We start from the raw sequence: 16,655 nt of genomic DNA, 5'->3' as shown, positions 1-16,655 counted from the left end.
TTGGACAGCGATGGACAGTTAATAATCCAGAAAGCACAGTACGGCAAAGAAACGTGTGCTATGTTAGGTGTGCTGGATAAAATTGATCTGTGATTGTAGGAACGCCAGACAATTCAACTCCGGCTGCATCAATCATGGATAGATATTAACTTACGCCTCTTTCCTTCCTTTCTCCTTCTCCACTTCTCTCTTTCTTCCCTTTTTCTCTTGTGTCTTCTTTACTTGTATCCCCTCCCTAATATTTCCAAGCACCTACTATGTGCCAGGCCCTGTGCTGTGATCAGAGGACACAAGGAGTCACAGAGCAGTGGTCTGTTTAGACGAGAAAGCCAGGGATTGTGGTAGGAGTTACAGTCAAGGTAGGTGCAGAAAAGTGTGTCTAACTCAGATGGGGGGCATCAGAGAGGCCTCCCTGGAGGAGGTGATCCTCAAGAAAGAGAAGGGGACCACTAGGCAGATAAACAGGAGGTGGGTGGAGAGGGCAGCGCCTGAGGCAGAGGGAAGAAGGGAGAGGGGTCACAACTCCTGAAGGAACTTGCCTGGTGGTCAGTGTGCCCGGCTTTGGGTATAGACATGGAAGCAGGAGTCAGACCATGAAGGGTTTAGAGAGACAAGTTTAGGTCACTTGGATGTCACCTTGCTGGGGATGGGAGACAGTAAAGGATTTTAAACAGGAGCATCCTGACTGAGCAATTCACTGCCAGAGGAGAGGCGTTCCAGGAAATGGCCTCCAGAGAAGTTCTTGGAACTGATGCAGAACCACAACCTCCTCCCACCCCACCCCTCATGCCCCCCTCTTCATCCACTGCCCAAGGGCGGTGTCTGCTGCCACTCCAGGAGCAGGGAGGAGATGTGGAAACCACCCATGTTGTTGGTGCTTCAAGTAGTAAAGAACAAAGCAACAGAAACACAAGGCACACTGCTGAAGGTCTGTTTCCAGAGCGCAGGGGACATATTTTATCGACCATAATTCCTCATGTCAAGTTGTCCCAACAGGTGGCTTAGGAAGATTCTAATTATCCCCATAACCTCCATCAGCTTCCCCGGCACCACCCCCAAACATCCTCTCCTAATAAAAGCTGTGCGCTTGTTTTGCACACAGGGCTTCCAGACTAAGCTCCGAGACTCCACCTACTCCCCGCCAGTTTACAACCAGGCGACAGCCTCTAAACCCCTATTACATTGACATTCTGGAGTCGCCACCTTCTCTTGAACACAGTAGGTGCTCAATAAATGCTATGCTATGAAAGAGTCTGCTGGAGACCCCATATGACAACAGAAATAGTAGGGTTGATGTCAGTTTTTGAACTATGGAAGAGTCTCTTAACTCTAAGTACCATGAAAACATCAGTAGCTCATGAAAGTGCGGATTAGGCTAGTGCGAAACGTTGTAGATGGCAGATATTTATTCCATAAGCCAACTTCACAGCGGATCTGCTGGTAACAGTGGGCTGCAGACAGTGTACAACTTGGCTTTATTCTATCATTCATTTCAGTGATCTCAATGCAGTAGAAGCATCTTCAAGGGTGCAAACAGCTTTCATGTGAAAACCCTAGCACAACTCTCTGTTCTTTCTAAAACAGGAAGGAGCAGTGCTCTGGAAAGAGCACACAGCCTTGGAAGTCAGAAAGCTCTGGTTTCATTCTTGGTTCGACACTTTCGTGGAGGGCATGTGTTTTCTCTGAAGTTCCTTGTCTGTGAATAGGGCTGAATATTTCCAGTCAATGTCATGGGCTTTCAGAGTGAGGTAAGGCAGGCAGAAGATCTGGGATCAGACTCTAGGTTCACTGATAGCACCTGAGCAAGTCTGGTCAAGTCATTTGAATGTTATGTCATGTTGTCATGTTACCATGTGCATCATCACCATCATCACCAACATCATCATCACCATCACCACCACCATCACCATCATCATCATTCTCTTTTTGGATTGCCATTTACATCAAATGACATCAGATGGCTTACGTCTGTGATTCTCAGCTAGAGGTGGTTTTGGCCCTTGGAGACAGTTGGCAATGTCTAGAAACATGGTTGTCCCAGTGGGGGCGGGGGAGGTATGCCACTGGTGAGTCCATGTCAGGGAGACTGTTAAACATCCTATAATGCACAAGATAGCCTTCTCCCACGATAAAGAATTTGGACCACAATTATCTGGTCCAAAATGTCAACAGTGCTAAGGCTGAGAAACCCTTATTTATGTGAATGCATTTTGTAAACTGTGTGCAACAAACTATTAAATGCAACTACTCCTGTCATCCTGGAATTTCAAAGTCCCCTAAGCTAAGAATAAGCCAACAGGGACTAAGCATTCCTACTTTCTAAAGGAATAGACATGGCCATTGTTTAAGACTGGGTTCTGGGGACTTCCCTGGTGGCGCAGTGGTTAAGAATCCACTTGCCAATGCAGGGGACACGGGTTCGAGCCCTGGTCTGGGAAGATCCCACATGCCGCGGAGCAACTAAGCCCGTGCGCCACAACTACTGAGTCTGCGCTCTAGAGCCCACGTGCCACAACTACTGAAGCCCGTGTGCCTAAAGCCCATGCTCCACAACAAGAGAAGCTACTGCAATGAGAAGCCCGTGCACCGCAAGAAGAGTAGACCCCACTCGCCTCAACTAGAGAAAGCCCACACACAGGAATGAAGACCCAATGTAGCACGAAATAAATAAATAAATTTATTAAAAAAAAAAAAAAAAAAAAAGACTGGGTTCTCCAGAAGCTGAGCCTGAGCAAAGATGTGAGTGTCTCTTGGAGTCTGGCTTATCTGGGAGGCCACCCCAGGCAGCACTGGTGGGGAAGTGGCATAGAAGGAAGGGAATGAGCCAATGCATGGTGCATAGATGGGCAAGTTCCACGGTGGGCAGTGGGCTCAGTCCTGCAGGAACCGTGAGAAATGGTGCAAAACATACCTTGGGGGAGAGGGAGCTGGGGTATTTATCTTCCAGCTCCCATCCCTCATTGGCTGAGGACTGCTACTAGGGATACTAAATCTCCAGCACTTCTGACTTGCCCACGTGGTACCAAAGCCTTCAGGTGAAGAGGGTTGCAGTAGGAAGCCATCGTGAGTACACAGTGGTAAGGGCTCCAGGGCTTGGATAAGACACCAACGGCATCTGCTACCACCATCTATGCAGCTCTTCCAATATGAGCCCTCCACCCACTTCTAGCTTAATGAAGGCAAGGAATTCACTGGGCCATCAAAGAGGCTTGCAGGGGGCTCCCCTGGTGGCGCAGTGGTTGGGAGTCCGCCTGCCGACGCAGGGGACACGGGTTCGTGCCCCGGTCCGGGAAGATCCCACATGCCACGGAGTGGCTGGGTCTGTGAGCCATGGCTGCTGAGCCTGCACATCCAGAGCCTGTGCTCCGCAACGGGGAGAGGCCACAACAGTGAGAGGCCCAAGTACTGCAAAAACAAAAACAAAAACAAAAAAGAGGCTTGCAGGAAAGGCTGCCTTAAGGGGCAGGCCACTGTGGGAGGGGAGCCAAGGGGAAGGGAGGAGGTATATCACCCTCATCTGGTGAACAGGGCTTCGAAGAAACTCTTGGTGGCTTGACAGTGACTGCATTTGATGTTCACCAAGAAAAGAGTAATGAGAAAAATCAGCCTAGAGCTGCCTGCCTACCTGGGGCGAAGCAAAGGGAGAAAGGGGGGGTGTTGGGAGTGAGCTACCCATCACTGATGGGAATGGGGATGCTTCCTAGGTCTAGATGTGAACCCTGATGAAGGCAGCCACTGTGCATCCCCTTAAAAATGGTCCCACTCTGAAAGGGCAATGGAATCCAGCAGAGGGGAAGGTCAAGTGCATCCAGGCTCTGCCCATATCAAGCATGCCCCGTAAGAGAGAGGAAAAAAAAAAAATCAGCATTCTACATCTTCCATAATATAACAGTGCAGTGACATTAGACTGTCCTGTGAGAAAGAAGCAGCCCACAAGGCCCTTTCTCATTGCAGAATTCCCAGCCCAAGAAGCCCTGCTGAGGGAGGCATGAGCTTTTGAATATGAATAATGTTTAGAGCTGTATGATTATCAGACTGAACTACACTTCTTAGGACCAGAAGACCCATGAAAACAAAGCTTTCAGCCTGAGAAGCAAAAAAAAAAAAAAAAAAAAAGAGAAGGTACGGGAAGGGAAGTGGGAGAAAGAATGAAGTTACTCTCTCCTGTATCCTTCTGGATCCATCTTTTTGAGAGGCTGGTTCCCATGATATATACAAATGCTGATAATTCATTTTCCGTCCCAATCCAAAGACGAGCCTGCATTTTTGCTGGCCCATCCAGCTGTGTTTGATACACTGAGTACATCCAGGGTCCCTGCCGCAGGGCCATCCTCAGCAGCTGAGAGGAAAAGGCAGAGACTTAACGGCAGAGAGACTGGCCAAAGGGCAGAGCAGGGTTTTCTGCCCAGGACGGAAGAGAGATGTCAGCCAGATACAATCTGAGGAGGTGCCAAGAAATCAGGGTGTCAGTTTTACTCCAGAACTAATGGGAAATGGAGTGGTTCCGGCAGGCAGGTGGGTTTGATCTGACTGGAATTGGGTGTAGCAGGTCCCCCACAGGGAGAATTCCACGGGAAGACAGAGCTCCCCAAGGCCAGCCCCTGCATGTGCCAGCCCCTCTTAACTGCCAGAGGGAAAGGCTTTCCTCGGGCACAGGGTCTTCAGCTCCTGCCAGAAGACCTCAGCCTCTGTGTCTCTTCCTACACCACGAGCCACTCCTTTTTCCTTGGTCTCTGCCATAGGCTTTTCTCCATCTTTCAGCTGGATTGTGGGGCAGGACCTCACGGCTTACTACCTCCATCCTTCCCTGGTCCCAATCCCTCTCCCATCAGCGCTCAGGGAAATCCTTCCGAAACACAAAGCTGGACCCTTCACTTGACAGTTCAATAGATGAGCAAACATGGTCTATTCATACCATGGAGTCTTATTCAGCCATGAAAAGGAATGAAGCACTGACACACGCTACGACATGGATGAGCCTTACAAAAGAGACAGTTTAAAAAATCACTACATGTTGTGTGATTCCATTTATAAGAAATATCCAGAAGAGGTAAATCCATAGAAACACAAAGCAACTTGGTGATTGCCAAGGGCTAGGGAGACAGGTGAGGAGGAAGGAGTGTGATTGCTTAATAGATAGGGGTTTGTTTTGGGGATGATGAAAATGTGGTAGTTACACAGCATTGTGAATGCACTAAATACCCCCGAATTGTATATGATAAAACGGTTCACATCATGTTATGTGGCTTTCATCTCAATTAAAAAGAAAGCTACCTTACCTTAGGTAAAGTACAAGGTTTTGATCCCAGTGTCAAGGCTGTATCTATGTTTTCATCCCCTCCCCTCCTCACAGCCTCATCTCTCCAACCCAATATTCCAACCCAAATATTTTACCCTCCAGCCAGACTGAATTACTTGTCAATCTCGCCAAAGAATGTGGCCCTTGCCCACCTCTGGGGCTTTCGACATGCTGTTCCCTGGACCCTGTATCCTTCCTTAGCCTTCCCTCTCTAAACCTGGGTAACCCCTCCCATCTTTTACTCTCAGTCTTTCAAGATTCGCTCACGCATAGAGCTCCCCCCCGGCCCTTGAGTCCGGACTGGGAGCCCCTCCGTGCTCACCCCTCATACAGAGCTCAGCACTTGTGCCCCAATGGCCTGGCATGTCTGCACGAGACCAGAGGCTCCCTGAGGCTGGGGAGCACGTGTGCCTGCTTACAGCTGTGTCCCCAGCTCTTGGCACAGTACTGAGTGTGTGCTGGGTGAATCAGCAGCAGCCCAGAGCAGTTGTCGGGTCTCAGCCTCAGCTCCCATGCAAGGCGGACTGTGGCTCTGATCCCGTCTCTGCCTGGGACCCTGACCCCAGATGGATTCTTACCTGTACCAGCCTTGGGAGCGGGACTTCTCTGGCCCTGGCTGCTTTTAGGACTTGCTCCCAGAGGTTAATTTGAAAGCCCTAAGTGATGGGAACTCCCCCAATGATTTCTGCCCCACCTGCCTCCTGGAGCCCTGTTGCCCACACCCTCCATTCTTCTTAGATATGCAGGTCACCAGAATCAAGCCTGATACCACAATGATGTCCCTATATGCCTGATAAGCCACTTCAATGTCAACCCATGACCCTGACCAGCTGGGTTCTAGTTTCCTCCCCTCCCCCACCTTGACCCTGCTCCGGGCACATCCCGAGACCCATCCAGTGCCTGAGCAAGCATTTGTGGGCACGCCATCCACCGCTTCCACTTCTGAATTCCTCTTTCAACTCTGCCCTGTATCAGAGCTGTAAAAACACCGGTCCCATGGGTGTTTTGGGACAAAAGGTCTACCAAGACCTCATTTAGCTTTTGAACAACAACACTGCCTACTGAGTATTAAGCACTCAAACAACAATAACCCCGCAAGCTAAGACTTACAACCATCCCCATGTTACAGATAAGGAAACTGAGGCTCAGCCAGGAGAAGCCACCTGTCCAAGGTCACGTAGGAATCAGATTCAGGACTCAAACCTAAGTCTGCCAAGCCAAAGCCTGAGATAGGAGCCACTATTTCATACGATGTCCCATGAAAGCCACATATACATGTGTCCAAAAAGTGTACCCAGACAAGGACCTACTGTATAGCACAGGGAACTATACTCAATATTTTGTAATAACCTAAAAGGGAAAAGAATCTGAAAAAAAAATACAACTGAATCAATCTGCTGTACACCTGAAACTAATACAACTTGTAAATCAACTATACTTCAATAAAAAAAAAAAAGTGTGCCCAGATTCAGTCTTACCTCAGAAAATGCAACTTTAAAATTACAAATAAAGCCTGCAGGATGAGGAAGCCCTGTTTCACTGCCACCCTGGATCCTGACATGTCTTTTGTTCTCATGACGTCATACCTAAAGTTCATTTGAATAATGAAAATAAAAACAAAAATAAACAAATGGAACCTAATTAAACTTAAAAGCTTTTGCACAGCAAAGGAAACCATAAACAAGACGAAAAGACAACCCTCAGAATGGGAGAAAATATTTGCAAATGAAGCAACGGAAAAAGGATTAATCTCCAAAATATACAGACAGCTCATGGAGCTCAATATCAAAACAACAAACAACCCAATTAAAAAATGGGTGGAAGGGCTTCCCTGGTGGCGCAGTGGTTGAGAGTCCGCCTGCCAATGCAGGGGACATGGGTTCGTGCCCCGGTCCGGGAAGATCCCACAAGCCATGGAGTGGCTGGGCCCGTGAGCCATGGCCGCTGAGCCTGCGCGTCCGGAGCCTGTGCTCCGCAACGGGAGAGGCCACAACAGTGAGAGGCCTGCATACTGCAAAAAAAAAAAAAAAGGTGGAACATCTAAATAGACATTTCACCAAAGAAGATGGCCAAGAGGCACATGAAAAGATGCTCGACATCACTAATTATTAGAGAAATGCAAATCAAAACTACAATGAGGTATCACCTCACACCAGTCAGAATGGCCATCATCAAAAAAATCTACAAACAATAAACGCCACATTCTTGGTGGGAATGTGAATTGATACAGCCACTATGGAGAACGGTATGGAGGTTCCTTAAAAAACTAAAAATGGAACTACCATATCACCCAGTAATCCCACTTCTGGGCATATACCCTGAGAAAACCGTAATTCAAAAGGACACATTACCCCACTGTTCACTGCAGCACTATTTACAATAGCCAGGACACGGAAACAACCTAAATGTCCAACGATAGATGAATGAATAAAGAAGATGTGGTACATATACACAGTGGAATATTACTCAGCCATAAAAAGGAATGAAACTGGGTCATCTGCGGAGATGTAGATGGACCTAGAGTCTGTCATACAGAGTAAAGTAAGCCAGAAAGAGAAAAACAAATACTGTATATTAACACATATATGTGGAATCTAGAAAAATGGTACAGGTGAACCTATTTGTAGGTCAGGAATAGAGACGTAGACACAGAGAAGGACATGTGGATACAGGGGGAGGGTGGGACGAATTGGGAGATTAGGTTTGACATAAATACAGTACCATGTGTAAAATAGATAGCTAGTGGGAACCTGCTGTATAGCACAGGGAGCTCAGCTCAGTGCTCTGTGATGACCTGGATGGGTGGGATGGGGGGTGGGGTGGGAGGGAGGTCCAAGAGGGAGGGGATATAGGTATTTTATATATACCTATATATATATATATATATATATATATATATATATATGGCTGATTCGCTTCATTGTACAGCAGAAAATAACACAATATTGTAAAGCAATTTTACTCCAATAAAAAAATTTTTTTGTCTCCTAAACATTTTACATTTCTTGGTAACAACTTATTTCATTTTGTTGCCAATCACATAGGACAGAGAATGTGATAAAATCAGCATTAAACTGGTTGCTTAGTCTGGGTGGCTTTATTAGTGGAATGAGATTTCTGTTATGGTTTTGGAAATATGTTAAAAGAGTCTGGGAAGGATGCTTAAGAAACTGGTATAGCGTTTGCCTTGAGGGAGGGGGCTGTTTGCTGGGAAGGGTGGGAAAGGACTTTCATAGTAGACCCTTTTGTACCTTTGGGTTTTGAATCATGTGAATGTTTTACCTTTTCAAAAGGGATAAAAACAGCCCGAGGGACCCTCATTATGGCTTTCACTAGGGTCTAGAGAGCCAAAGAGGTGAGGATGGAAGGCAAATTTGAATCTGACACACATTAGCAAGTATATCTTCTCTTGGCCAGCAGAAGGCAGTGTGCGCCTAAGCAAGGCATATGCTGCTATTCCTCTGCAGGGCGCCCCTGCTTTCCCATCCTTACCCCAGCCAACCAGGACCCTGCAAGTGGAGAGAAGGTGGTAGGTGAGCTGCAGTTAATATTCCACAGAAGGTGTAGAAAGAAATGATGGGCACCTTGCTTTTCTTTATTCCCCTCCCAACAAACATCTGACCCTTGCTTAGAAATCTTGCCTTTAAAAGTCTTTCCCGAGTAGTATTCATAAGACGATTGTAGGTAGACAAACAAATTTGGAAATGTCTAATGGTTATGCATTTATTTAAATGTGAATTAGAAAAATATATAAATATATGGTTTGCACATCCAACTTCTAATTTCACGGACATTATTTTGTTTAGAGGAAGCCAAGAGAAAAAGGCAAGCCAATTTAAAGGGGAAAATAAAAAGCAGCTGGTAGTAGATTTGGACTGTGGAAATAGCAAAAATTAGCCCACAGAATACAGCTCAGTTTCCCAGCCTTCCAAGACTTCCGTGAGCTCCACAGGTGGGCCCCAGCCCACCTCTGCTGGCTCAAGCATCTTTGGATACCAGATCCTTTGTAGCCCCTAGACCTGCCTTCGCCAGGCTGGTCCCCTGTATCTGGAATGCCTCTCCTCTCCTCTCCTCTCTGCCTGACATCATTTTATAGGTCCTTCTGTGCTCCTTACACCCTCCTGCGTTTATGGCCATATAATAACTAGCCAAGGCTTTCATAAGGCTTCCTCGGTGCCAGGAGCTGTTCCCAGCACTTCAGATGACCATTTCACTTTATCCTTAGACGAACACTCTAAGGACTACTATTCTCACCTGTTTCACAGATAAGTAAACTGAGCTACCCAGAGGTAAAGAAACGCACTGAAGCTCAAACAGCTGGTCATACAGGAGAGCCAGAGTCTAAACCCATGTAGTTGGAAGGCAAGACCCCAGCACTGAACCACAGGACTCTACTTGCCCATGTCAGCTCCCATGTCGGGCTGCAAGCTCCCTGAAGGCACATGCCCTGTATCTCTGGAGCCCAGCAGGGCTTGGCACAGGTGAAATAAATGTCATTTACACGGATGAATTATAGTGAATTTCTCTGTTTTTTCCAGGTGAGCAAACTGAGGGATTCAATGACTTTCCCAAGAAAACACCATCTTGCAATCAAGGCAGGACCTCCACGGGACAGCAGAGATTGGTGATTAAATACACCAGATTTAAATAAGGGAAAGAAGAGAAGCAGAAGCCATAAATGCAGCTGTAAGTGCAACAAAACTTTTATAAAACACTTATATTTTTTCTGAAGGCCTTAAAGACCTGTTTAGAATTCCTTTGTATTCATTTTCTCATCAAATCCCCTCAGCCACATGGTGAGGTGGTTCAAGAAAATGTACTAATCCCATTTCACAGACGAGTAAACTCACGCCAGAAAGGCCCAGGTCCCAAGGCCTCTGCGCCTGCATGAAGCCACACAGCCAGCACCAGGTGCTCCTCCGCACCGTGGAATTGCTGAGGGGCCCTTTGGCCCAGTGCTAATTTGGTTTCAATTTAATTTGATAAAATGGCAGGCGGGACAAGAAACCATGTCACCTCCAAGGAACACAGAGAAAACCAATCTCTTTGGCTCCCCAAAAGGACCCATTAAAGCGTAAAAAATGAACAGGTTTCTCATTTCCTCTCTGTCCTTCCCCATGTCTTTTCCTTCCTTCCTCTCTTCTTTCCCCTCCAGATACTCCCCAAGCGCTGGTCTGTGTCGGGCTCAGACCCAGCCCTCGCCCAGTCCTGGCTGCACATAAGAATCTCTGGGGAGATTTTAAAACTCCCAGTGATGTCCAGGCTGGACCCCAGGCCAACTGGACCCTCAGCATCTCTGGGGGTGGGTCCTGTGCATCAGTGTTGCTGAAATTCCTGAGGAGGTTGTGCCGGCTGCCAGGACTGAAAGCCACTACCCTGGAAGCTTCAATGTGGATGAGACCCCACCTCTGTTCTGCCTTTCTTTCCTCCTTTTCCCCCACCTTTTTGCCCCTCCTCAACCAACTCCCCCAAAGAGAAAGAGAAGAAAGAGACCCCTCACCAGATGTGCCTTTCCTCTGGGACCACCTCACGGGCTGAGCTGGCACATCCCTGGACTGAGCCATCTCAGAATGCGGTGGGCAAAACTTCAGCAAGATCAACAAGGCATTTCCCACCCAGCACTGCAGACCAGGGGCAAAGCCAACAACACTTTTCAGCTGCTTTGCTGCGAAAGCAGAAAGAAATCAGTCCTCAACCACCCTGGTGTTTTTGCTCCATCTTGAGAGGCAGTGCTAAGAGAATGGACTCTGGGTTCAAATCCTAAGTGTGCTGGTTTCTAGCTGGGCGACCTTGAGAAAGTGACTTAACCCCTCTGATCCTCAATGTCCTCACCTGTAAAATGGGGATAATATTTTTGAAAGCTGCAACTAACATAATTAGTGCCAGGAATTCAATTAACATAGCATTGTTTGTCTTCGAAAAAATACATTTCCAATGAACTATACAGCCTGCTCAAGGGAGACAAGGTGTGGTCTCAGGAGATCTCACTGAGGGCTCCTCCCCGGCCCCCGCCCCCGCCCCCGCAGCGCTTCTCTGCTCTGTGACTATGAACAAGTCGCTTGCCCAGCCTGGCCCTCAGTTTCCCCAGATGAAAATCTCAGAATCCACGAATTGTAAAAAAAAAAAATATATATATATATATTAACAATGGCTACAGTTTCCTTCTACTCAGAAGGTTGGACTCCCTACCCCCTCCTTCGATAGTAGTTAAGGGATGGATTTGGGAATTCAAGGATTCAGACACAGGCTGGTAAAGCTTGGGTTTCTCAGACCCAAGGGTGGCCCTTCCCTGACTTTCCTCTGTGGAGATGCCCACATCTCTCCCTCTTTTTGGATATGAGTTTCCCCAAATTTATAAAATTAGTGGGTGGGACCAGAGGCCTTCTTCATTTCAGGACCTCTAAGTCAGGGTGAAAGAGCTGAACTTGAGAGAGTATAATTAAAGCATAATTAAATTAGAGCTTAAATAAGGGTGTGTGTTGTGTGTGTATGTATGTGGTTTGTACGTGGTGTGTGTGGTTTGTATGTGCTATGTATGGTATGCGTGTGCATGGTGTGTGTGGTCTGTTCGTGGTGAGTGATATCTGTGTTGTGTGTGTGTGTGGTGTGTATGATGTAAGTGGTGTGTGTGTGGTATGTGTGATGTGTGTGGTGTGTGTGATGTGTATGGTGTGTATGTGTGATATGTGAGTACACGCACACACACACATGTGCAGAGGGAGGTGGGCCCAGGACTCTGCATCACTGCAGGAAGATGTTCCAAGCTGTCACCAAGCAGGAGCTGACAGCCTTTGGATATGTGTTTCCTGTCACTCCGAATCCCCATCATGACACGTATTCTTGAAGGCGTCACCTTGTACAGCCTGGTGTGGCTCGTCTGAGCTGCCAAAACACTCCCTGTTCGACAGATCGCAGTCTCAGGGAGCGGGAGGAACTGTCCTCCAGGAAAAAAACAAACCGTTTGGAACCTCGAGGGCTCACCTGAGCTCTCCCTGGAGGCACAAGATGGGCGTGCAGGGGTTCCCCAGGCAGGGCCACACATCACAGGACCACGCCCAGGGCCTCTGCCGCCACCTGGCTGCCTGATCCCTCCCTCCACCCTCCGCCTATTGCCAGGGTGTGCAGTCTAAACCACAGGTCCGACCATGTCACTGGCCTGCTTAGAATCTCCAGGGAGGCTGGCTGCCATCAGGACAACGTGGTCCCACTACGTGAGGCAAGGCAGGGCTGGGAGGTGATGCAGGACGTGGGCTCAGTGTCACACAGCCAGGTCCAAACCTGGCAGCCACTGACCCTCCAAGCAACTGTGTCCTCAGCTATGACATGGGGAACATCATCGTGTGAACTCATCAGTTGTTTACAGAATTAAGTAAGTTGATGGAGGTGATGCACTCAGAAGAGTTTGGCACGCAGTGAGTTATTGTTATCTCCAGGCCTCGGACAACCTAACGCAACACCAGGCACATGGTGGTGGATCCTCACTAAGCACTTGCTGGAGGGTAAGTGCTGGGGTCACTGTACGTCAGGTAGTTACCAGACAAGCAGCTGCAGCTCCCAGGATGTCGGATCTAATTGCATCCGAAGGCCGTGGGCTCCTAGGTGTGCGCCAGCAAAGCAGGGGCCTGGCTCGAGACAGGGGGTGGTCCCCTCCCAGAGCTGCAAACACCAAGGCTGGGAAGAGCCTGGCATGGCTGAGGAGCAGAGAATGGGCATGTGCTGGGGGAGGACCTGTCCTGGAGCTTGTGTTTCCAAGTTACCACTAACCACAACAATCCCTTGCAAATTGGGAAAGGGGAGTGTTCAATCAGGTAGGGTGCCTGGAGAGTGCCTTAGGATGAAGCCACTTCATCCCTCAGTGTCAAACCAAAACCCCATGGTCAGGGGCAACGCGCGCACGCGCGTGCGTGTGTGTGTGTGTAGTTATATAATGGAGCCCTATTTGTTCACACATCATGGAAGGAATTAATCACCCTCATCATCAGAGCTGCCAATTAAAGTACTGAGTGTGTGCACGGTATCAGGCCCTTGCCAAGAGTTCTACCTTTTCAAGAACTCTAAGAGGTGGGTACCACAGTATTATCCTCCTTTTAAAGATAGGAAACTGAAGCTCAGAGAAGTAAAGTGACTTATCCAAGGTCATACAGCCAATAAGTAGAAGAGTTAGGACCTGAACTCCAGACTTCCTACCACTGGCAAAAAAAGCCTATTCCTCTTCCTGAAAAAAACTCAGGATCTTTCCAGAGTGCCTCCCACAAGTAGGAAGCATCAGGTAGAGAAAGAAACATTTTCTGAGCTTTCTTTATGCCAGGCACCAAGCTCTGGGTAGAAATCTTGTCTCCTTCACTTCCTAGCTGTGGGATTGTAGGCAAGTTACTTCACTTCTCTGAGCCTTGGTTTCCTCATCAGTAAAATGGGGATAATGATGGCCACCTCTTAGGGTCAGTTGTGCACAGGGATGTCATTTGGAGCTTCGGACTAGGACCAGGAGACCCGAGTTCTAACCCTTATTCCTCTTTGGCTGAGGTAGCTTGAGTGTGAAAATGATTTCAAAGCTCTGCCCCTTTGTGTCCATACCCTTTGCAGGAGGCATCTGCCACCAAGAGGTGGAGTCTGTTTCTCCTCCCCTTGAATCTGGTCTGGCCCTTGCTTTGTGACTTGCCATAGGATATGGCAGATGATGCTGAGAAAATTCCTAGTCTAGACTCACTCAAGAGGCCTTGAATGCTTCTGCTCATGGTTGTGGAACGCTGGCCACTCGCCACAGGAAGGAGCCCAAGCTAACTGTTGGAGAATGAGAGACGCGTGGAGCAGAGGTGAGCCATCCGAGGCTAGGGTTGATTAGACTGTCTGACAGCCAACCCAGCCCAAACATGTAAGAAAGGCCAGTCACGATTCACGGAGCCACCTACCTAACCCGCAGCTGCCCAAAGACATGGGAGTGAGCCACCTCAGACCAGAATAACCACCTTGCTGATCTGTAGACTCATGAGAAATAATACAACTGAGTTTGGGGTAGTTTGTTACACGGCCATAGCTGACTGATAGAATGGTCTTGGGACAGTCTTTTCCCATCTCTGGGTCACAGTTTCCTCATCTGCAACAGGATGGAAATTGGGCTCTATGAACTGTGTTGTTCCTTAGATTCCCTAGAATGGTTCTCAGATTCCCTAGAATGTTTGGCTCTGGGGAAATCCCTTCTCCCTCCACTAATGGATTGGAAAGCTTTCATTTCTATTGTGGCCATTTCTCCCATGATTTCTGTTGGTGTCTGGATATCTGTGCTCCTGGGGGGCTGCCCTCAAGTCTTGACTCTCCCTTCTTGTCTGGCTCTTGAGCTGAGTTCTTTCCACCCAAAGCAGCTATATCTCTGTTTGATGGACGGAAGTGCCTCCGGACAGGCACTTAATTTTTAGGGCTTGGAATTAACTTAGCACAGAACAGGCTGGCAGCAGCTGAAGAGAAATATTCCACAGCTATCAATCATATGGTTACTGGGGTTTGTTATTAGGGTCTTTTATTTCCTGGTTGGAGGACTGTGCTGGGGCCCATAAACAGGGAGATATTTGGGGCTGTGCCCCACAGTGGAGCTGAGAAAGGCAAGCTGGAGCTTGGCTGAAATTTTGTTCTTCCAGAAACGTATGTAGGTGTCCAGGAAATGGGAGGAGGGCGCCTCTCTGAGCCTCAATTTCTTCTTCTGTAAGATGGGGCAAGGGATTTCTCCCTTGTGGAGCACCTCATTACCATTTATTGGGTGGTTATAACACCGGCTTTGGCCTCAGAGACCTCAAATCCTGACTTGGCCTCTTTCTAGCTGTGTGACCTTAAGCAAGTGACTTCACCTCTCTGAGCCTCAGTTTTCCCATCTGTGAAATGGGGGTAATCATAATGTTATCACATAGGTTTCTTGGTGAGAGTTAAATGACTTTACATGGGGAAAGCACTTAGTGACTGGCAAACAGTAAGCGCTCAATGAATTTAGACAATGATTTTGATGCTGATGATAACTGCCGTTATCATTCATGTAATAATTCCTGCCAAATGTTTAGCCGAAAATCTGGCATATAGTAGGGATGGTTATTTGCCTATTTTATGCCAGAAACCTTACTAAGAACTTTACGTGTTGTTTAATTAACATACACACTCACCATCTCTTTCATTCAACAAATATTTATTGAGCACTTACTGTATGCCAGGCCCTGGGGAGAAAGTAAACAAAACATCCCATTGTGAGGCAGGGATCACCACCTTCAGTCATCTGCCTGAGGCCGCAGAGCCAATAAGAAGTACAGTCAGGCTTTAAAGGCAATTCTTCTTTGACTCTAGAACCTTCAGGTCTCCTCTGGCATGTGGCATCTTCAAGGTTGGCCCCTGGGCTCGGCTCTTGTGGCCACCCTCAGGCTATCTTTCAGGTCCTAACTCTGACTTGCTGTACGATGCCAGGCAAGTTACCTCCCCTCTCTGGGCCCCTCCCAGCTCTTCCATTCTAGAATGTCTTCTCCAACCATTCCTTAGTTCTTTTATTCTCCTTTCTATGTTTTACACTTTGAGAGAGCAAGAGTAAGGGAAAAGAGAGACTTAAGAAATCCTTAAGGATGTAAGAGATTCATGCTCGGTTGCATTTTAGGGTAGCAGCAGATTCCTGATGGAGCTGGGAGGTACCTGGTGGATTAGGGACTAGGCATTTGGGGTGGGAAGGAGGTTTAGCCTGGGGGCTCCTGACTCACCTTATGCACCCACCCCTTCTTATCTGTAACACTGACAATACAAGGCAGAGGGTTCTAATTAAGGCTGCAATTCAGGGCATCCACTGGGTACTTATTGGTCACTGTAACACTGCTTGAGTCCCTTGCTCACAAGGGCCCCTCAGGGAATGCCATTCCCCCATTACAGTTTGACCAATTGACACTCTTCAGAATCCTGCTTGGATGTCACCCTCTCTGTGACATTTCCACAATGTGCAGAGATAAATCCAGTGCCCCATACTGCCCCACCCCCACCCCCGCCCCACTCCTCCAGCCACAGCACTTTGCCTGCATCTTGCCAGATTGTTCATGGCCCTGCTTCCCTTCCTGACCTTTGAGTTGCTGGAGGCCTGGGAGCCTTCCTGCTTCATCACTGAGACATATAGCTGGTGCCCCCAAAGGCTGTTCCAGTCAATGAAAGTAGACGCTACAGTGTGTGCACAAACCCTGGCTCTGCCCTTCATTAGCTGTGTGACCTGGGGAAGCCGATTCACCTTTCTGTGCTGTCATTTCCAGATCCATAAAGCGGCGATGATAACAGCTGTCTCATGAGAATTCCTGGCAATTGCAGTCTTCATTTACTAAGTGCCAACTAGGTGCCAGACCCCACGTGA

At 47.9% G+C, this 16,655-nt stretch overlaps 1 protein-coding gene across 1 annotated transcript in view; it reads right to left on the bottom strand.

Annotated features, from left to right (window-relative positions):
- Positions 1-16,655, bottom strand: part of SEZ6L (seizure related 6 homolog like) — a 193,644-nt gene that overhangs the window by 37,618 nt on the left and 139,371 nt on the right. The gene's annotated exons all lie outside the window — the stretch shown is intronic.

Source organism: Mesoplodon densirostris, chromosome 15 (assembly GCF_025265405.1).
Source record: "Mesoplodon densirostris isolate mMesDen1 chromosome 15, mMesDen1 primary haplotype, whole genome shotgun sequence".
Taxonomy (NCBI): Eukaryota; Metazoa; Chordata; class Mammalia; order Artiodactyla; family Ziphiidae; genus Mesoplodon; species Mesoplodon densirostris.
The sequence above is the reverse complement of the archived record's forward strand: the minus strand, read 5'-3'. Positions and strand labels throughout refer to the sequence as shown.